Genomic DNA, 13,483 nt, shown 5'->3' with positions numbered 1-13,483 from the left:
TGTGTTTCCTTCTCTTACCAATTCCTATATCATCTTTTACTCTTTCTTTGCTTATTGCTTCATGAATCTTTCTTCTCCAAGTCTGACTCTTGTCCCATGTCAACCATGCTTTGTGGCCCTAAACTGCGGTATGGCCCCAGGGAAACTCCTGAGCTAAGCCTGTAGAATTTGCTTTGCTACCTTTTATCCCAGTTTTCTTATCTCTTTTCCTCTCTTCCTCTCCCCAGCCTGGCCCAGCAGCCCCTGGATGACAGCCAGGGCCTCCTAGGAGGGGGAGCAGCTCCCCGCAGAGCCTGGGGAGGGGGTTGGGTGGTGCACTCCCATAATCAAGGCGCAATCAGCACTAATCAGCGCATTCTTGAAATACACCCAACTGGATGGGGAAGCAGGTGAATGCGGCCGGCTTGCTCAGTGGCAATCAGAGGCGGTGACTTTGGATCTGTGGCAACAATAGCTCTTTGTCTGCATGCCAGGGGACTTTGCTGTGCTCTGCTGAGCCCACCACTGATGGGAAACAGAAACACCCCCTTGGGCCTACAGCTGCCCCGGCTGGGGGCAGGGGCTGTGCAGGCGCCAGGTCCAGCTGCCTGCAGGGTGAGGTCCATGCACTCCAGCACCACTACTGAGCACCTACTGTGCACTGGGTGCACCTGACGCTACCTTGGGGGGAGGTGGGCTATGTTCTGTAGTGACTGGAGGAGGGGCTCCCTGTAGGTTGCTTGGCTGAGAAGTGGCTGATCTGAGGCAGCAGCCCCATCTGTCACTCCCAGCTGTGTCTGTTGCTTTAAGGGCTGGAGGTCTGTTGAGACACTGTCCCAGGTCATTGTAAACCCACACCTCCACGACCCTCCTAGACCTTGCAAAAATAGGGCTTACCAATCCCGAGTGGCAGAGGGGGCCCAGCAAGGCTGCAGAGGGTGGTGAGTGGAGTTGCCCTAGGTCACGGCAGAGTAGTGACGTCACTGAGCCCTGAGCTTCCTCCAAGGCCCATCCCTGCACCCATGCCTTCCCGCCAGGGTCCTTCTGAGTGAGGCTGGGTACTTGGAGAGTCCCTGGACCAGGTGCTATGGGGTGCTGGAGGGCCAGCCTTGCTCCCCCTTCTGTGGGGGGGCACCCCCAATTCCCCCAGGGTGGTAGCACTCAGGCCCCCACAGGTGAGGCTGGGAGTGCTCTGGCTGTAGCCACCCAGCTATGATGAGAAGTCACAGGGCTGGTGGGGAGGGGGCTGCACGGGAGGTGGCAGGGTGGGAGGGTGGGGAGGGGGGACCATGCTGCAGGCCAGTGACAGTGGAAGGTTGAAGGTCGGCGCAGCAGCTGGGGATGGAGGGAGGGGTGAGCCTGAGGGTCACAGGAGGTGGAGGAGTGCGGCTCAGGGCTCAGGAGCGAGGGGTGGGTGGTGACATGGTTCCTACCTGGGCCGCCCAGGCCCGCACACCACTTGTCTTCCGGGCCCCCTTCCAGACCCCCACAGCTGGGGTGAGCCTTCCCCTTGCTCCCAGGTGACAAGAGCCCCCTGCCAGGCTCCCAGCTGCCAATCAAGCCCCATGCAGCCACTGGAAGGGCTCCATTAAGAGATCAGCACATGTCCCTCTCTGCCCCCACCCCCATCAATGGCTGCAAAGGCCCCGAGGCCCCCCTGACCTCATCACCGCCGTCACTGTCATATCGCCTTCTGCCACTTACCCTGGTTCATCTTGCTCTGGCCTTCTGGCCTCCTAGCTGAGCCGTGAGCACTACAGAGATGCTTCCGCCCCAGGGCCTTTGCACATGCTGCTCCGGCACCTGCAGCCACAGGTTCCCTCCCTCACCTGCCCAGCAATACCTTCCCCACCCAGCCCATCTGAGGTCCCAGCTGCGCCCTCTCCGCCACCTTTTCCGGGCTCTCCCCCTCTCCCCCTGCTTTATTTTAGTCACATCATTTTACCATCATTTGCCATCCTCAAAGCCAGCATTGTCTTGTCTCCTTTCACTCAGCGCCAGCTGCTTCGGTGTCCAGTCATGACGTGGTTGGACAGCGGTGGTGGGGGTCCCAGGAGAGGAACTTGGTGGGAGAGACTGAGTTTGAGTCATGATGGCCAAAACCACAGGGCCATCCAGGTGGCAGCCAGGGGGGCAGGTGCCTGTCTTGGTTTCCTCATCTGTCCACTGGGCTGAGCATCCCAGCTCCCAAGGGCATGGGGCACCGGCTGATGGGCATAGCAGCTCAGGGAGGCAAGCACTCCACCACACTCAGCCATGGCAATGGTGTAGGGCAACTCCTACTGCCTCCTACCCCTCCCCCAGCCTACCACAGGAGAACTGCGTCCCCCTCCTGCCATGCCTAGGTTGTTGCCAGGGGCCAGGAGAGTTTTTTTGCAAAATAGCTTCCAGGGCTCTGCTTTGGGGATTGGGAGCCCCAGAGGTGTCCTTTGTTGAGAAAACAACTCTGTGACACTGAGAAAAGTGCAGAAAACCAGAGCGAGCTGAAATCTCCCCAGACCAATGTCACTCCCTGACTGTTAGTTGTCGGAAATGCAATCAACTCTTCAGGAAGGCATCAATTCATATTCAGTAAAATGACTGATTCAGCCATAGATAAATGTTGATAGGGACATGAAGAGCATGGAGCCTTCATAAACTTCCAGTAAAACAGTGCAGACACTATGGACAGTAATTCGGCAGTTTCTCAGCATGTTCTACATGGGACTGTTTATTGACTCAGCAGTTTGTCTCCCAGGTATGCCACTAAAAGATACAAAATCCACATGCCCATAAAGGCTCCCTGCAGTGGTATTCATGAAAGCCAAATATGAAAGCAACTCAAATACTAATATGTGAGAAAAACAGTGTGCAGTATATCTTTTATAATGGCATAGAATTTGGCAATAAAAATTAATTAAGAAATGAAAGACCACAAAAATAGTGAAAGTCAAAATAATTCTTTTTAAAAAAAAGAAAAGAATTAGTAGCAAAACCCCACACATCGTAGCATCTACAAAAATGGGAAAAAACTGAGTTTGGAGCTTATAGTGATGTTTCCAGCTGACTTGGATGAGAAAGCAATAAAGAACTGCTCAAAGGGAGATCTGAAAACTCTGAATGTGGTGAGAACCATAAATAATAAACACACAAGTAACAGAATGAGTATATGCCTTCAAAAGATTTGTCCTTAAGATAAAGAGTCAAAGCATAGAAAAAATTGAATATAAGAAAATAAAAAAGTGTAGCTTTAAGGTTTATTTTAGAGGTATACCTGTATGCCTATTGGTGTATGTGAATTATATACAGGACAAATTTAAGACTATTTTTTAAAGATTTATTTATTTATTTGAAAGCCAGAGTTACACAGAGAGAGGACAGGCAGAGAGAAGCAGAGATCCTCCACCAGCTGGTTCACTTCACAATTGGCCACAATAGGAGGAGCTGTGTTGATTCAAAGCCAGGGGCCAGGAACTAGCAGCTTCTTCCTGGTCCCCATGCAGGTGCAGGGGCTCAGGGACTTGGGCCATCCCCTACTGGTTTCCCAGGCCATAGCAGAGCTGGATCAGAAGTGGAGCATCTGGGACTCAAACCGGTGTCCATATGGGAAGCTGTGGTGCAGGCATTAGCTTTACCTACCACACCGCAGGCTCCAATCTAAGAATTTTTTTTTTTTTTACCATGCTATCTGCTGCCCTGCCCCACCCAGTATTTTACTTCCAATTCTTTTAAAATTATCAATATGACTAATCAAATCTCTGTGAATCATTGACTTATATTCTGAGTAATTATGGAGATTGACAATAATTATGATGCAATTTTGTTTTAGAGCCAGAGTGAAGAATTTAGAACATGTGAGAATGGCAATGAATTCAAAGTAGTGCTTTTTACACTACTTGGTTATTAAAAATAAAGTTTAAGCAAATATTTCTTCTAAAGTGTTTTTAGTGAGTATTAGAAATCCTGATTCAGACCTTTTGCTAGTTAAATATGTTCACTGTCCCACCTTGGAGAAATGAAATGTGTACATTATACTCCCATGCAAAGTTGGTTAGTAGACTCTGTAATGCCCTTCCAAAAGCTTATTGACAGCATTTTGCCTTCATCTGGAAAATTAATGAAAGTGAAAGATACTTACATATGTGTGAATTACCCATGAGAACAGCTCTAAACTTCACTATCTGAAACCTCAATGATCAGAGTTGTCTTCATTTTGACTGTTTTGCCTTGGATTTCTTTCCCTTTTACTAGGATAAATGTCTTTTCCAATGAGGGCTGGGTTAGATTAGCACTTTTCTACAAAAGATTCCAGATTTCTAAGTGTTTATTAAGGTAGTGATGGGGTCTGTGTGCTTGGGTCACAATTTGAAAGAACACAATTGATATAGGGCATGTAACTAAACTGTTAACATTATTGTCATTAGCAGTATTGCTAAGTATTTTCTTTTTGTCTTATTGTTCCTCATTTTATTCTTGGCTTTTGATGTTTTCAAAATTTACAGCAGAAAACCATAAAAAACTATGGACTGTTGCATTTGAAGGTTTATGTACTTATTTTAAATTTCATGCTTGTAAACAGTGCTGGTATTTCTTTTGCTTTGTTTTTAAGTACAATTGAATTTCACAATGAAGCGACAGCTGGCAATGCATGTACCTCAGCATAGACAGGCAATCTAAACAGTAAAGTTGGGTACTCTGGGTTTATTGCTATACAGTGCCAAGTCCCTTTGAAAGAATTGATGACAAACATCTTTAGCTTCCAGTCAGTGAAATTTCTGTCTTAAAAGTCCAAAATTTTGAGGCCAGCACAGTGTCTTTGTGGGTAAAGTTGCTGCTTGTAGTGCTGGCATCCCATATAAATCCTGGGTTGAGTTTCAGATGCTCCACCTCTGATCCAGCTCCCTCTAATGCACCTGGGGAAGCAGTGGAAGGTTGCTCAAGCACTTGGTCCCTGTACCCACAAGGGAAACCCAAAAGCTGCTGGATTCTGGCTTCAGATTTGCTCATTTCCAGCTATTGTGGCCATTTTTAGGAGTGAACCAGCAGATAGAAGATCTCCCTCTCTCACCATCTGTAACTTTGCCTTTCAAGTAAATACATAAATCTTTGAAAAATGAAATAGTCCAGAATTTAACAACTGCAAATGTACTGTTTTATTTCTTTTTAATCATAACGTACGACCTTAAAACAAGTCAGACAAGACTTACTTTCTATATGGATGGTACAAAAACAACAAGGGATTCAGAGGAGATTGCTTAGCATATATAAACTAGGGCACATTGAGAAGATTTTAGAACATGGAATTGAAAGATAAGCATTTCTGCAAAAATATTTAAATCTATGCATAGTTTTCTCATAGTACATTTTTCTATCAACATTTAAGACTCATCAGATTGCATCATGAAAACACAGTATTACTTTTTTCCAATATAAGAGCATTATATCAACATCACAGTCATCTGATTTCATGAATATTTATTGTTGTTCAGCCATGCATTTCTTTACAACTTAATGAGCAATAATTACTTCATTTTTTCCACAGGTCAGACATGTCCAAGAAACAAAGGAGGCCAAATGACTGGGTCATTTCTTTGCTCATTATTAAAAGCGATTAAGGAAACATAAGTAAAAGTCACACAAATAATCTACTTCAGGAATTAAAACAGAATCGTTCTTTTGTAGAAACTATAGTCTTTACCAACCTACTCAGAGAAATGTGTGAAATTCTTGAGTAAAATTCTGACTACCTAGATCAAAATCTACCATCTTTTGAAAATCAAATTTCCAAAACACAAATATAACATAAAATAGCAAAACTTATACATAGACCAGGTACGTTAAATCACATTTTGAAAACTGAAACCAAGAAAAAAAGCTAAACAATCAAAATTTCAGGCCCATGCTTACAGGTATATTTCAAACTTCTAAGGAAGAAAAAGGAAACCTGTTTCCCAAACCTATGCAAATGGAAATAAGCAGAGAATATTTTTAATTTCTTTCGGAAAATCAGCATTACGTCGATGATGATGCAAGTGTACCAGGAATAATTGAAATAATTCTTAAAAGTATACCTTTCATAAACAGATACAAATATTCTAAGCAAAGTATTATTATTTTTTAATTTTAATTTAAAATTTATTTGAGAAATGCAGAGACACCCCACCACCACCCTTCCCACCTGCTGGTCCAGGCCCCCACCACCCCTCCCACCTGCTGGTCCGGGCCCCCAAATGCCCAAAACGGACGCCCTATCCCCTGAGGGCGGGGCGGGGCCTTCTGCTCTGGCCTTTCTAACCCCGGAGGGTGGGGCGGGGCGGGGCCGTCTGCTCTGGTCGCTCAATCCCGGGAGGGTGGGGCGGGGCCGCCTGTTCCGGCCACACCTGACCCCGCCCTCACCTCCCCCACCCAGGCAGGTGCTCCGCGACTACAACTGCCTGCAGGAGCTGCTGCAGCACCTGACCTCACTCAGCCTGACCATCGTGAGCAACGCGTTCGGCACGCTCTGGAACCTGTCGACCCGCTGCGCGCAGGACCAGGAGCTGCTGTGGGACCTGAGCGCCGTGGGCATGCTGCGCAACCTGGTGCACTCCAGGCACAAGATGATCGCCATGGGCAGCGCCACGGCCCTGCGCAACCTGCTGGCCCACCGGCCCGCCAAACATCAGGCGGCCGCCACGGCCGTGTCCCCCAGCACCTGCGTGCCCAGCCTCTACGTGTGCAAGCAGCAGGCGCCGGAGGCGGAGCTCGACGCCCAACACCTGGCGCAGGCGCTCAACCACCCGGAGAAGCAGGCCCTGCCCGGGGCCAGGCGGCAGTCAAGAAGCCGCTGCCGCCCCTGCCGCACCTGGACGGGCTGGCGGGGGACTACACCTCCGACTCGGTCTGCTTCGACGACGACGACGCGCCGTCCCTAGCCACCGCCACCGCCGAGCCCACCAGCCCGGCCGTGCTCTCCCTCTTCCTGGGCAGCCCCTTCCCGCAGGGCCAGGCGCTGGCCCGCACCCCGCCAGCCCCCCGCGGCGAGGCTGCCTTGGCGGCCAAAGCCAAGCTGGCGCTGGCAATGGCGCGGATCCACTGTCTGGTGGAGGACATCTTGGCCTTGCACACCTTGTCTGATGACAGCTTCAGCCTCAGCTCCAGGGACCACGGGCAGGAGGCGCCTAGGGAGGGCCAGGCGCAGTCCTGCTCGCCCTGGGGCGGCCCCAAGGGTGGCCGGCAGGAAGCAGGGGGCTGGGTGCACGCCCTGCTCTGGCTCAAGGCGGCCCATGCCAGCCTGTCCAACGACAGCCTCAACAGCGGCAGCACCAACGATGGCTACTGCCCGCGGGAAAACAAGCGGCCCTGCCCGCTGGCCGCGCTGGCCGAGCACCGTGAGGAGCTCCTGGGTGGGCAGCCGCGGCCCGCTCGGCGCTCGGCCCGATCTCGACCTGAGGGGCAGCCAGGCCTAGGGCCCACCCGGGACGCCGCCGGCGCCGACGCCCGCGTGGGCACCATCAAGCTGTCGCCCACCTATCAGCCCGTGCTGCCGCTGGAGTCCGCGGGCAGGGCAGGCGCCCCCCCCCCCCCGGCGGCCCCAAGGCGCCCCCCGCGGCCCGGAAGCAGGCCTGGCTGCTGGCAGAGGGCCTGAGCCAGGTGCCTGAGAAGCTGGGGGCCGCCAGGCCGGCCGCGGCCAGCAGGGCGCTGCAGAGGCTGGTGGCGCAGTAGGGGCCCCTCCCGCTGTCCCTCTGCAGCTCGCTGTCCTTGGTCGGACGCCCGGGCCCCAGCGAGGCCAGAGACCTGGACAGTGACTCCTCCCTCCAGGGCCTGGAGGAGGCCGGCCCCGAAGAGGCGGAGATTGACGGGGCGTGGCGTGGGCCGGGGGCCGCCTCCCTACCCGTCGCCATCCCGGCGCCCCGGCGGGGCCGCGGTCTGGGCCTGGGCGTGGAGGACGTCACGCTGTCCAACTCTTCTGAGAACTGTGTGCAGGAGATACCGCTGGTGCTGAGCCGCTGCAGATCCGTGAGCTCCCTGGGCAGCTTCCAGAGCCTGTCCATCGCCAGCTTCATCCCCAGCGGCCCTTGCAGTGGGCTGGGCAGCAGCACAGTGAGCCCCAGCGAGCTGCCCGACAGTCCCGGGCAAACCATGCTGCCCAGCCGCAGCAAGACGCCGCAGGCCGCACGGCCCGGCCAGCCCGAGAGCAGCCAGTTCAGCCTGCGGTGGGAGAGCTACGTGAAGCCCTTCCTGGACATCGTCCACTGCCGCGAGCGCTGCCGCCTGCCATCCGAGCTGGACGCTGGCAGCGTCCGCTTCACCGTGGAGAAGCCGGACGAGAACTTCTCCTGCGCCTCCAGCCTCAGCCCGCTCGCCCTGCAGGAGCACTAGGTGCAGCAGGACATGGAGCTGCGGCTGCTGCCGCCCTCCTGCCCAGACTGCGGCGTCTGTGGTGGTGGCGGTGGTGCCGGGCAACGCCGGTGAGAAGAAGCCGCCGGACGCCAAGAGGGGCCGGCGCCCGCAGGCTCCGGGACCCGCATGGCCGCGGACCAGGAGCTGGAGCTGCTGCGCGAGTGCCTGGGGGCGGTCGTGCCCGCGCGGCTCCGCAAGGTGGCCTTGGCGCAGGTGCCCGGCCGCCGGGCGCTGCCCGTCCCGGTCTACATTCTGGTGCCCACCCCGGCCCGGGAGGACGACTCGGCCGAGGGCACGCTGGTCAACTTCTCCAGCGCCGCGCCACTCAGCCACTAGACTGCAAGGGCCCCCCCAAGGAGCAGCCCCGGGGCCCGCAGGACAGGGGCCGGCCCCGCGCCCCTGGGGGCCCCCAGAAGCCACGCGCTGCTCAGAAGGTAGTGGCGGACAGTGATCTACGTGCCCAGCCCGGCCACCCGGCCCCACCCCAAAGCTGTCCCTGGCCCCCGCGCCACACCGAGGTAGGCGGCGGAGACCCCCAGCTTGGCACAGCCAGCAGCCGCAGGCAAGGCGCCAGCGCCCGGGAAGCAGAGCTCTCTGAGCCTGCACAGGCCAGGCAAGATCTCCGAGCTGGCGGCGGTGAGCCACCCCCGCCCCCAGGAGCGCCACGCCCCCCTGCTCCTCTGTCCAACACCCCTTCTTCAAGCTCCTCCCAGACCTCGCCCGCCTCTCAGCCTCTGCCCAGGAAGTCGCCCCCCGCCACCCCAGCTGCAGGGTCTCTGCCCGGCCCGGCAGCCCCGCGCGTGCCAAGCACAAGACCTAGAAGTCGCCTGTCCAGATCCCGTTCAAGCAGAGGCCGGCCAAGCGCGGGGCGCCGCCGCTGGCCAGACCTGCCCCAGAGCCGAGCCCCAGAGGCCGCGAGGGGGTGGCGGGGGCGCGTGGGGCCGACTGGGCCTGGTGCGTGGGGCCTCCGCCCGCTCCAGCGGCAGCGAGTCCTCGGACCGCTCAACTGACCTTCATCAAGAAGTCGCCTGGCTTACTGCCTTGCCGGCGCATGGAGCTGTCCTCCGCCGCCGCCTCCGTCGCCTCCGCCTCCACCTCCCAGGGTGCGTCGCCCCGCCGCGGCCGGCGCTCCCCGCCATCTTCCTCTGTTCTTTGCGCTGCGACGAGCTGAGGGCGGCCCCCTGGCAGCAGCCGACCCGGCCAGGGTCCGGTCCGGGCCCCAGCACGTGCGCGCTCCGGCGCAGCAGCTTCAAGAGCCCGTCGCGCCTTCCAGTGCGCACACCCCCCGCGCTACCCCTCTTCAAGCGCTACTCCTCCCAGCCCCACATCAGCATGGCCCAGCCACTGCCCAGGGTGGTCGCGCCAGGCACGATGTGGCGGCGCATCCGGGATGAGGTGTCGCGCACATCCCGCGCAGCACCCTGCCCTCCTCGGCCCTGCTGCTCCGGGGCCCCCCCGCCGCCGCGGAAGACCTGCGATGCTGCAGTGCAGATGGAAGAGGTGGCCCAGCCCAAGACCAACACAAGCACGTCCCCGAGCCTGGGGAACCCGGAGCAGCCCCGGCCCCAACTGGCGCCCCGGCCGCCCTCCTGGGCAGCGAAGTGGATGAGCCAGTCCCGGCCAAGGGCCCTGCCCCCGCGCCCTTTGCCCAAGAGGGCTTGGGTATCGCCTTGGGGGGCTTCCCTGCCAGCCTGCATGGCCACTGAGGATCAGCGGCCACTTGGCAGCCTTCCCTCCACCCACCCTCCTGTTCCTCACGCCGCCCTGCAGCATCTGTCCCATGTGTACATAGCGCGCCACCCACCAGCACCCCATGTAAAGCCGCCGCCTGGCGGAAGGACCACATCCCCTGCATCAGTGTTGCACAACTTTAAAAAACAGAGCTGTCCAGTTGCCTCTGCTGCATGAGTGGGGCAGATGCGGGCCTCCCACGCCGGCCACGAGCAGGGAGGCCAGCGGTCCCTACTGGCCCAGGAAGACTGTCCCACTGGGACATCTCTGTCCGGCTCCGTCCTTGGCTGTGGCCCAGACTCTGTCAGGTCTGACAGTGCCCAGTGGGCTGGGGGGTCTCTGCCCTGTCTGAGCGGCTGTGGCTGGGGTCTCTGAAGCTCAGGCAGTGGAAGAGAAACTCCTGTGGCCCTGGGGCTCAGTCCTGCCCCCCAGGATGCAGGGACACCCTCCCAGGGACAGATGCCCTGCCAGCCCATGGACGCTCGGCTGTCCCCCACATCAGCCTCTCCCGCAGTGATGAAGGGGAGGCTCCTGCCCAGGAGTGGCAGCATGAGGCTTGCGGGGCCCCAACAGGGCAGCCGGCTCCTCCTCTCAGCCAGGGAGTGGTGCGCTGATCCAGCGCCAGGCAAGGGAGCAGAGTGGCCCCGTGAGATGGGCAGAGTCTGCTGGGGGGAGGTGGTCTCAGGCGCCCATACAGGGTCCAGCCTGTGCCGGGGGTGGGGAAGGGCGCAGGTCAGCCAGAGGAGGTAGCGGCAGAGGTGTCGGGCAGCACTGAGTGCATCACGTGGCCGACGTCCAGCTCCAGCTTGGCGCCGGCTCACTGCAGGCCCTGGCACTGCTGCCTCAGCCCCTCACCTGCCCGCTGCAGCCATGTGTTGGCGGCCACTTAGGCCTGGCTCTCGGGGTCCTCACTCCTCCTGGAGTCTCCTGGGGGGTCTGGGACAGCATGAGGGAGCATCAGTCACAAGGGAGCCCCCAAGACCAGAGCCACTCAGCAGGAGGGAGCCAAGCCTGGGGACACAGGCACCTGCATACCCCACCCCTGCACAGCACAAGCCCACCCCGGTGGCCTAGGCGCCCCATAGTCACTCTCGGGGGCCCACACGTGACCTGGCACCTCACACGCCAGCCGGAACACACCAGTCTCAATAGCGGGGTCCCTGCCGCCCACCCAGAGCTCTAGGTCCCCAGATCCCCGTCTCTCACATTGTTCTAGAAATGCTCTCCTCCACAATGATGGAAACAGCAGGGCCCACACCAAGGCCACCGGCAGCTGCTCTCCCTGGCAGCCAGCAGGAAGCCGGATGGGACACAGAGCAGCCTGGATCAGAGGCGGAGGCTTTGCCCACCACACGACAGCCATGGCCCCTCTAAGAGCCCCGTCCCCAAGGAGGGCCAGGGCCAAAGGGAGGCCTGAGAGATGGACAGGGCCCACTGGGGGTGGGGAGCTGGCCCTGGGTACCTACATAGCCCAGCTGGCACCCAGGCCTGGAAGAAGGGGCCCAGGTCAGCCCGAGGCAGTGGAATGCAATTTGTTTTTTTGCCAAATGGGCTGTGGCACTTCCTAGGCAGATTCACCTGGAGCGATACTGCATGGGGGGTTGAGGGGAAGCATGGCCGTGACCCTCAGAAGCAGCAATGGGATGGCAGTGTGCTGACACACGTGGTCCATGATCCCCACACACACGTGGTTCACGATCCACACACACATGTGGTCCATGACCTCCCATTCAGTCTAGGGCCAGAACAGCAGCAGGAAGCAGGCAGCCTGGTGCCACCTGGTCAGCGAACACATTTTGCTGAAATGAGGGAGTGGGTCCACTCCTGTGGCATTACAGCCACCAGCTCCTCCCTGGCCAAGGCTGGGAACCTGGCCTCGAACCCTGGCCTGATGCCTGCTCACTACAGGTGACTCGCAACAGACAAAAGGCAGCCGGTGACTGAAAGGCTGCTCAGCACAGGCTCTGCCAGGCGCCCTGTCCCACAGAACCTCCAGCTGATGGCAGCAGTCTGTGGCGATGCCAAGAAGCCCTGAGTCACACAGAGCCTGGCACGGAATGTGGTAGTATGGCTGGGGTTGTTTAATTCATCTGACAGTAGAGATAGAGATAGAGAGAGAGGGAGGGAGGGAGGGAAGAGGAGGGAAGGGAGGGAGGAAGGGAGAGATGGAGGGAAGGAGGGAGGGAGAGATCCTCTATTTGTGGTTCACTCCCCAAATGGCCACATCAGCCAGGGCTGAGCCAGGCCAGAGCCAGGTGCTCCCTCTGGATCCTACGCGGGCACAGGGCCCCAGTATAACTTAATTCTAAAAAGTAGGCTCCTGGGGCCAGCACTGTGGCGTAACAGTAAAGCTGCCGCCTGCGACTCTGGCATCCCATAGGGGCGCCAGTTTGAGTCCCGGCTGCTCTACTTCTGATCCAGCTCTTTGCTGTGCCCTGGGAGAGCAGTGGAGGATGCCCCACGTGCTTGGGCCCCTGCATCTGCGTGGGAGACCCAGATGGAGCTCCTGGCTCCTGGTCAGCCCAGCTCTGGCCGCTGCAGCCATTTGGGGAATAAACCAGCGGATGGATCTCCCTCTGTCTCTGATGTCTTTTTGAAAAAATAAAGAGAAAGAAGAGTAGGTTCCCATAGAATCCTCAGGCCTTGGTCCAAGGGGCCTGTCCAGGGAGGGTGGGTGCGGCGTTCTAGGTCCGTCTGGGCCCAGGGCTCAGTATAGCTGAGCACCTCACAGAGACCACAGAGTCCACCCCGATCCTGCATGCGGAACCCTGTCCTTGCACACCCCACTTAGCTCCACCCCGGCCAGGCCGGAGACCCCTGCGACCCCCACCACAGCCCCTGTCCCGCGGCATGCTCCCCCTCCGTTAATGGGGCCAACGCCTTCCTCAGCCCCATGCCCATGCAGCATGGGACACATGGTCCTGCCCCAGCCACCATTCCTGGGGCCTCGGGGCCGCCTCCTGCCCTGCCCCGGCCTGAGCCCCCTACCTTCCGGGGCCAGCGCGGTGAAGACAAGGTCTTGGCCTGTGCCCCGCGCATGTCCTCCAGGAACTGCTCCACCGTGGGCGGCGCTGGGCTCATGGGCAGCACCACGAACTTCTTGGCCTTGGATCTCATGCCTGCAGGTGGCAGATGAGGCCGTCACAAGGCATGTCCCCATCGCGGCCACTGCCCGGTGAGGCCGTGCGCATCTGGAGAGCCCGCCTTGCCCTGACCGCAAGGGGTCACGGGGAGCCAGGCTGCGACCCTGCCCCGGCCTCCTGGTCCCTGCGAACCACAGTAGCCAGCCCACGACTCATGGGGACTGCAAAGTATTATTATAATAAATGAAATGATATAGGGAAACATAATAGATCGATCACAAGCAAGAGATAAAAAATACAAGAGTTGTCAAGATTCCCAAAACAGCCAT

The 13,483-nt window shown here is 57.5% G+C and overlaps 1 pseudogene; it reads left to right on the top strand.

Annotated features, from left to right (window-relative positions):
- Nucleotides 1–6,188: 6,188 nt before the first annotated feature.
- LOC133746980 (adenomatous polyposis coli protein 2-like) lies at nucleotides 6,189–10,432 on the top strand (annotated as a pseudogene).
- The last annotated feature ends 3,051 nt before the right edge of the window (nucleotides 10,433–13,483 follow it).

Source organism: Lepus europaeus, chromosome 18 (genome assembly GCF_033115175.1).
Source record: "Lepus europaeus isolate LE1 chromosome 18, mLepTim1.pri, whole genome shotgun sequence".
In the NCBI taxonomy this organism is placed as follows: domain Eukaryota; kingdom Metazoa; phylum Chordata; class Mammalia; order Lagomorpha; family Leporidae; genus Lepus; species Lepus europaeus.
The sequence above is the reverse complement of the archived record's forward strand: the minus strand, read 5'-3'. Positions and strand labels throughout refer to the sequence as shown.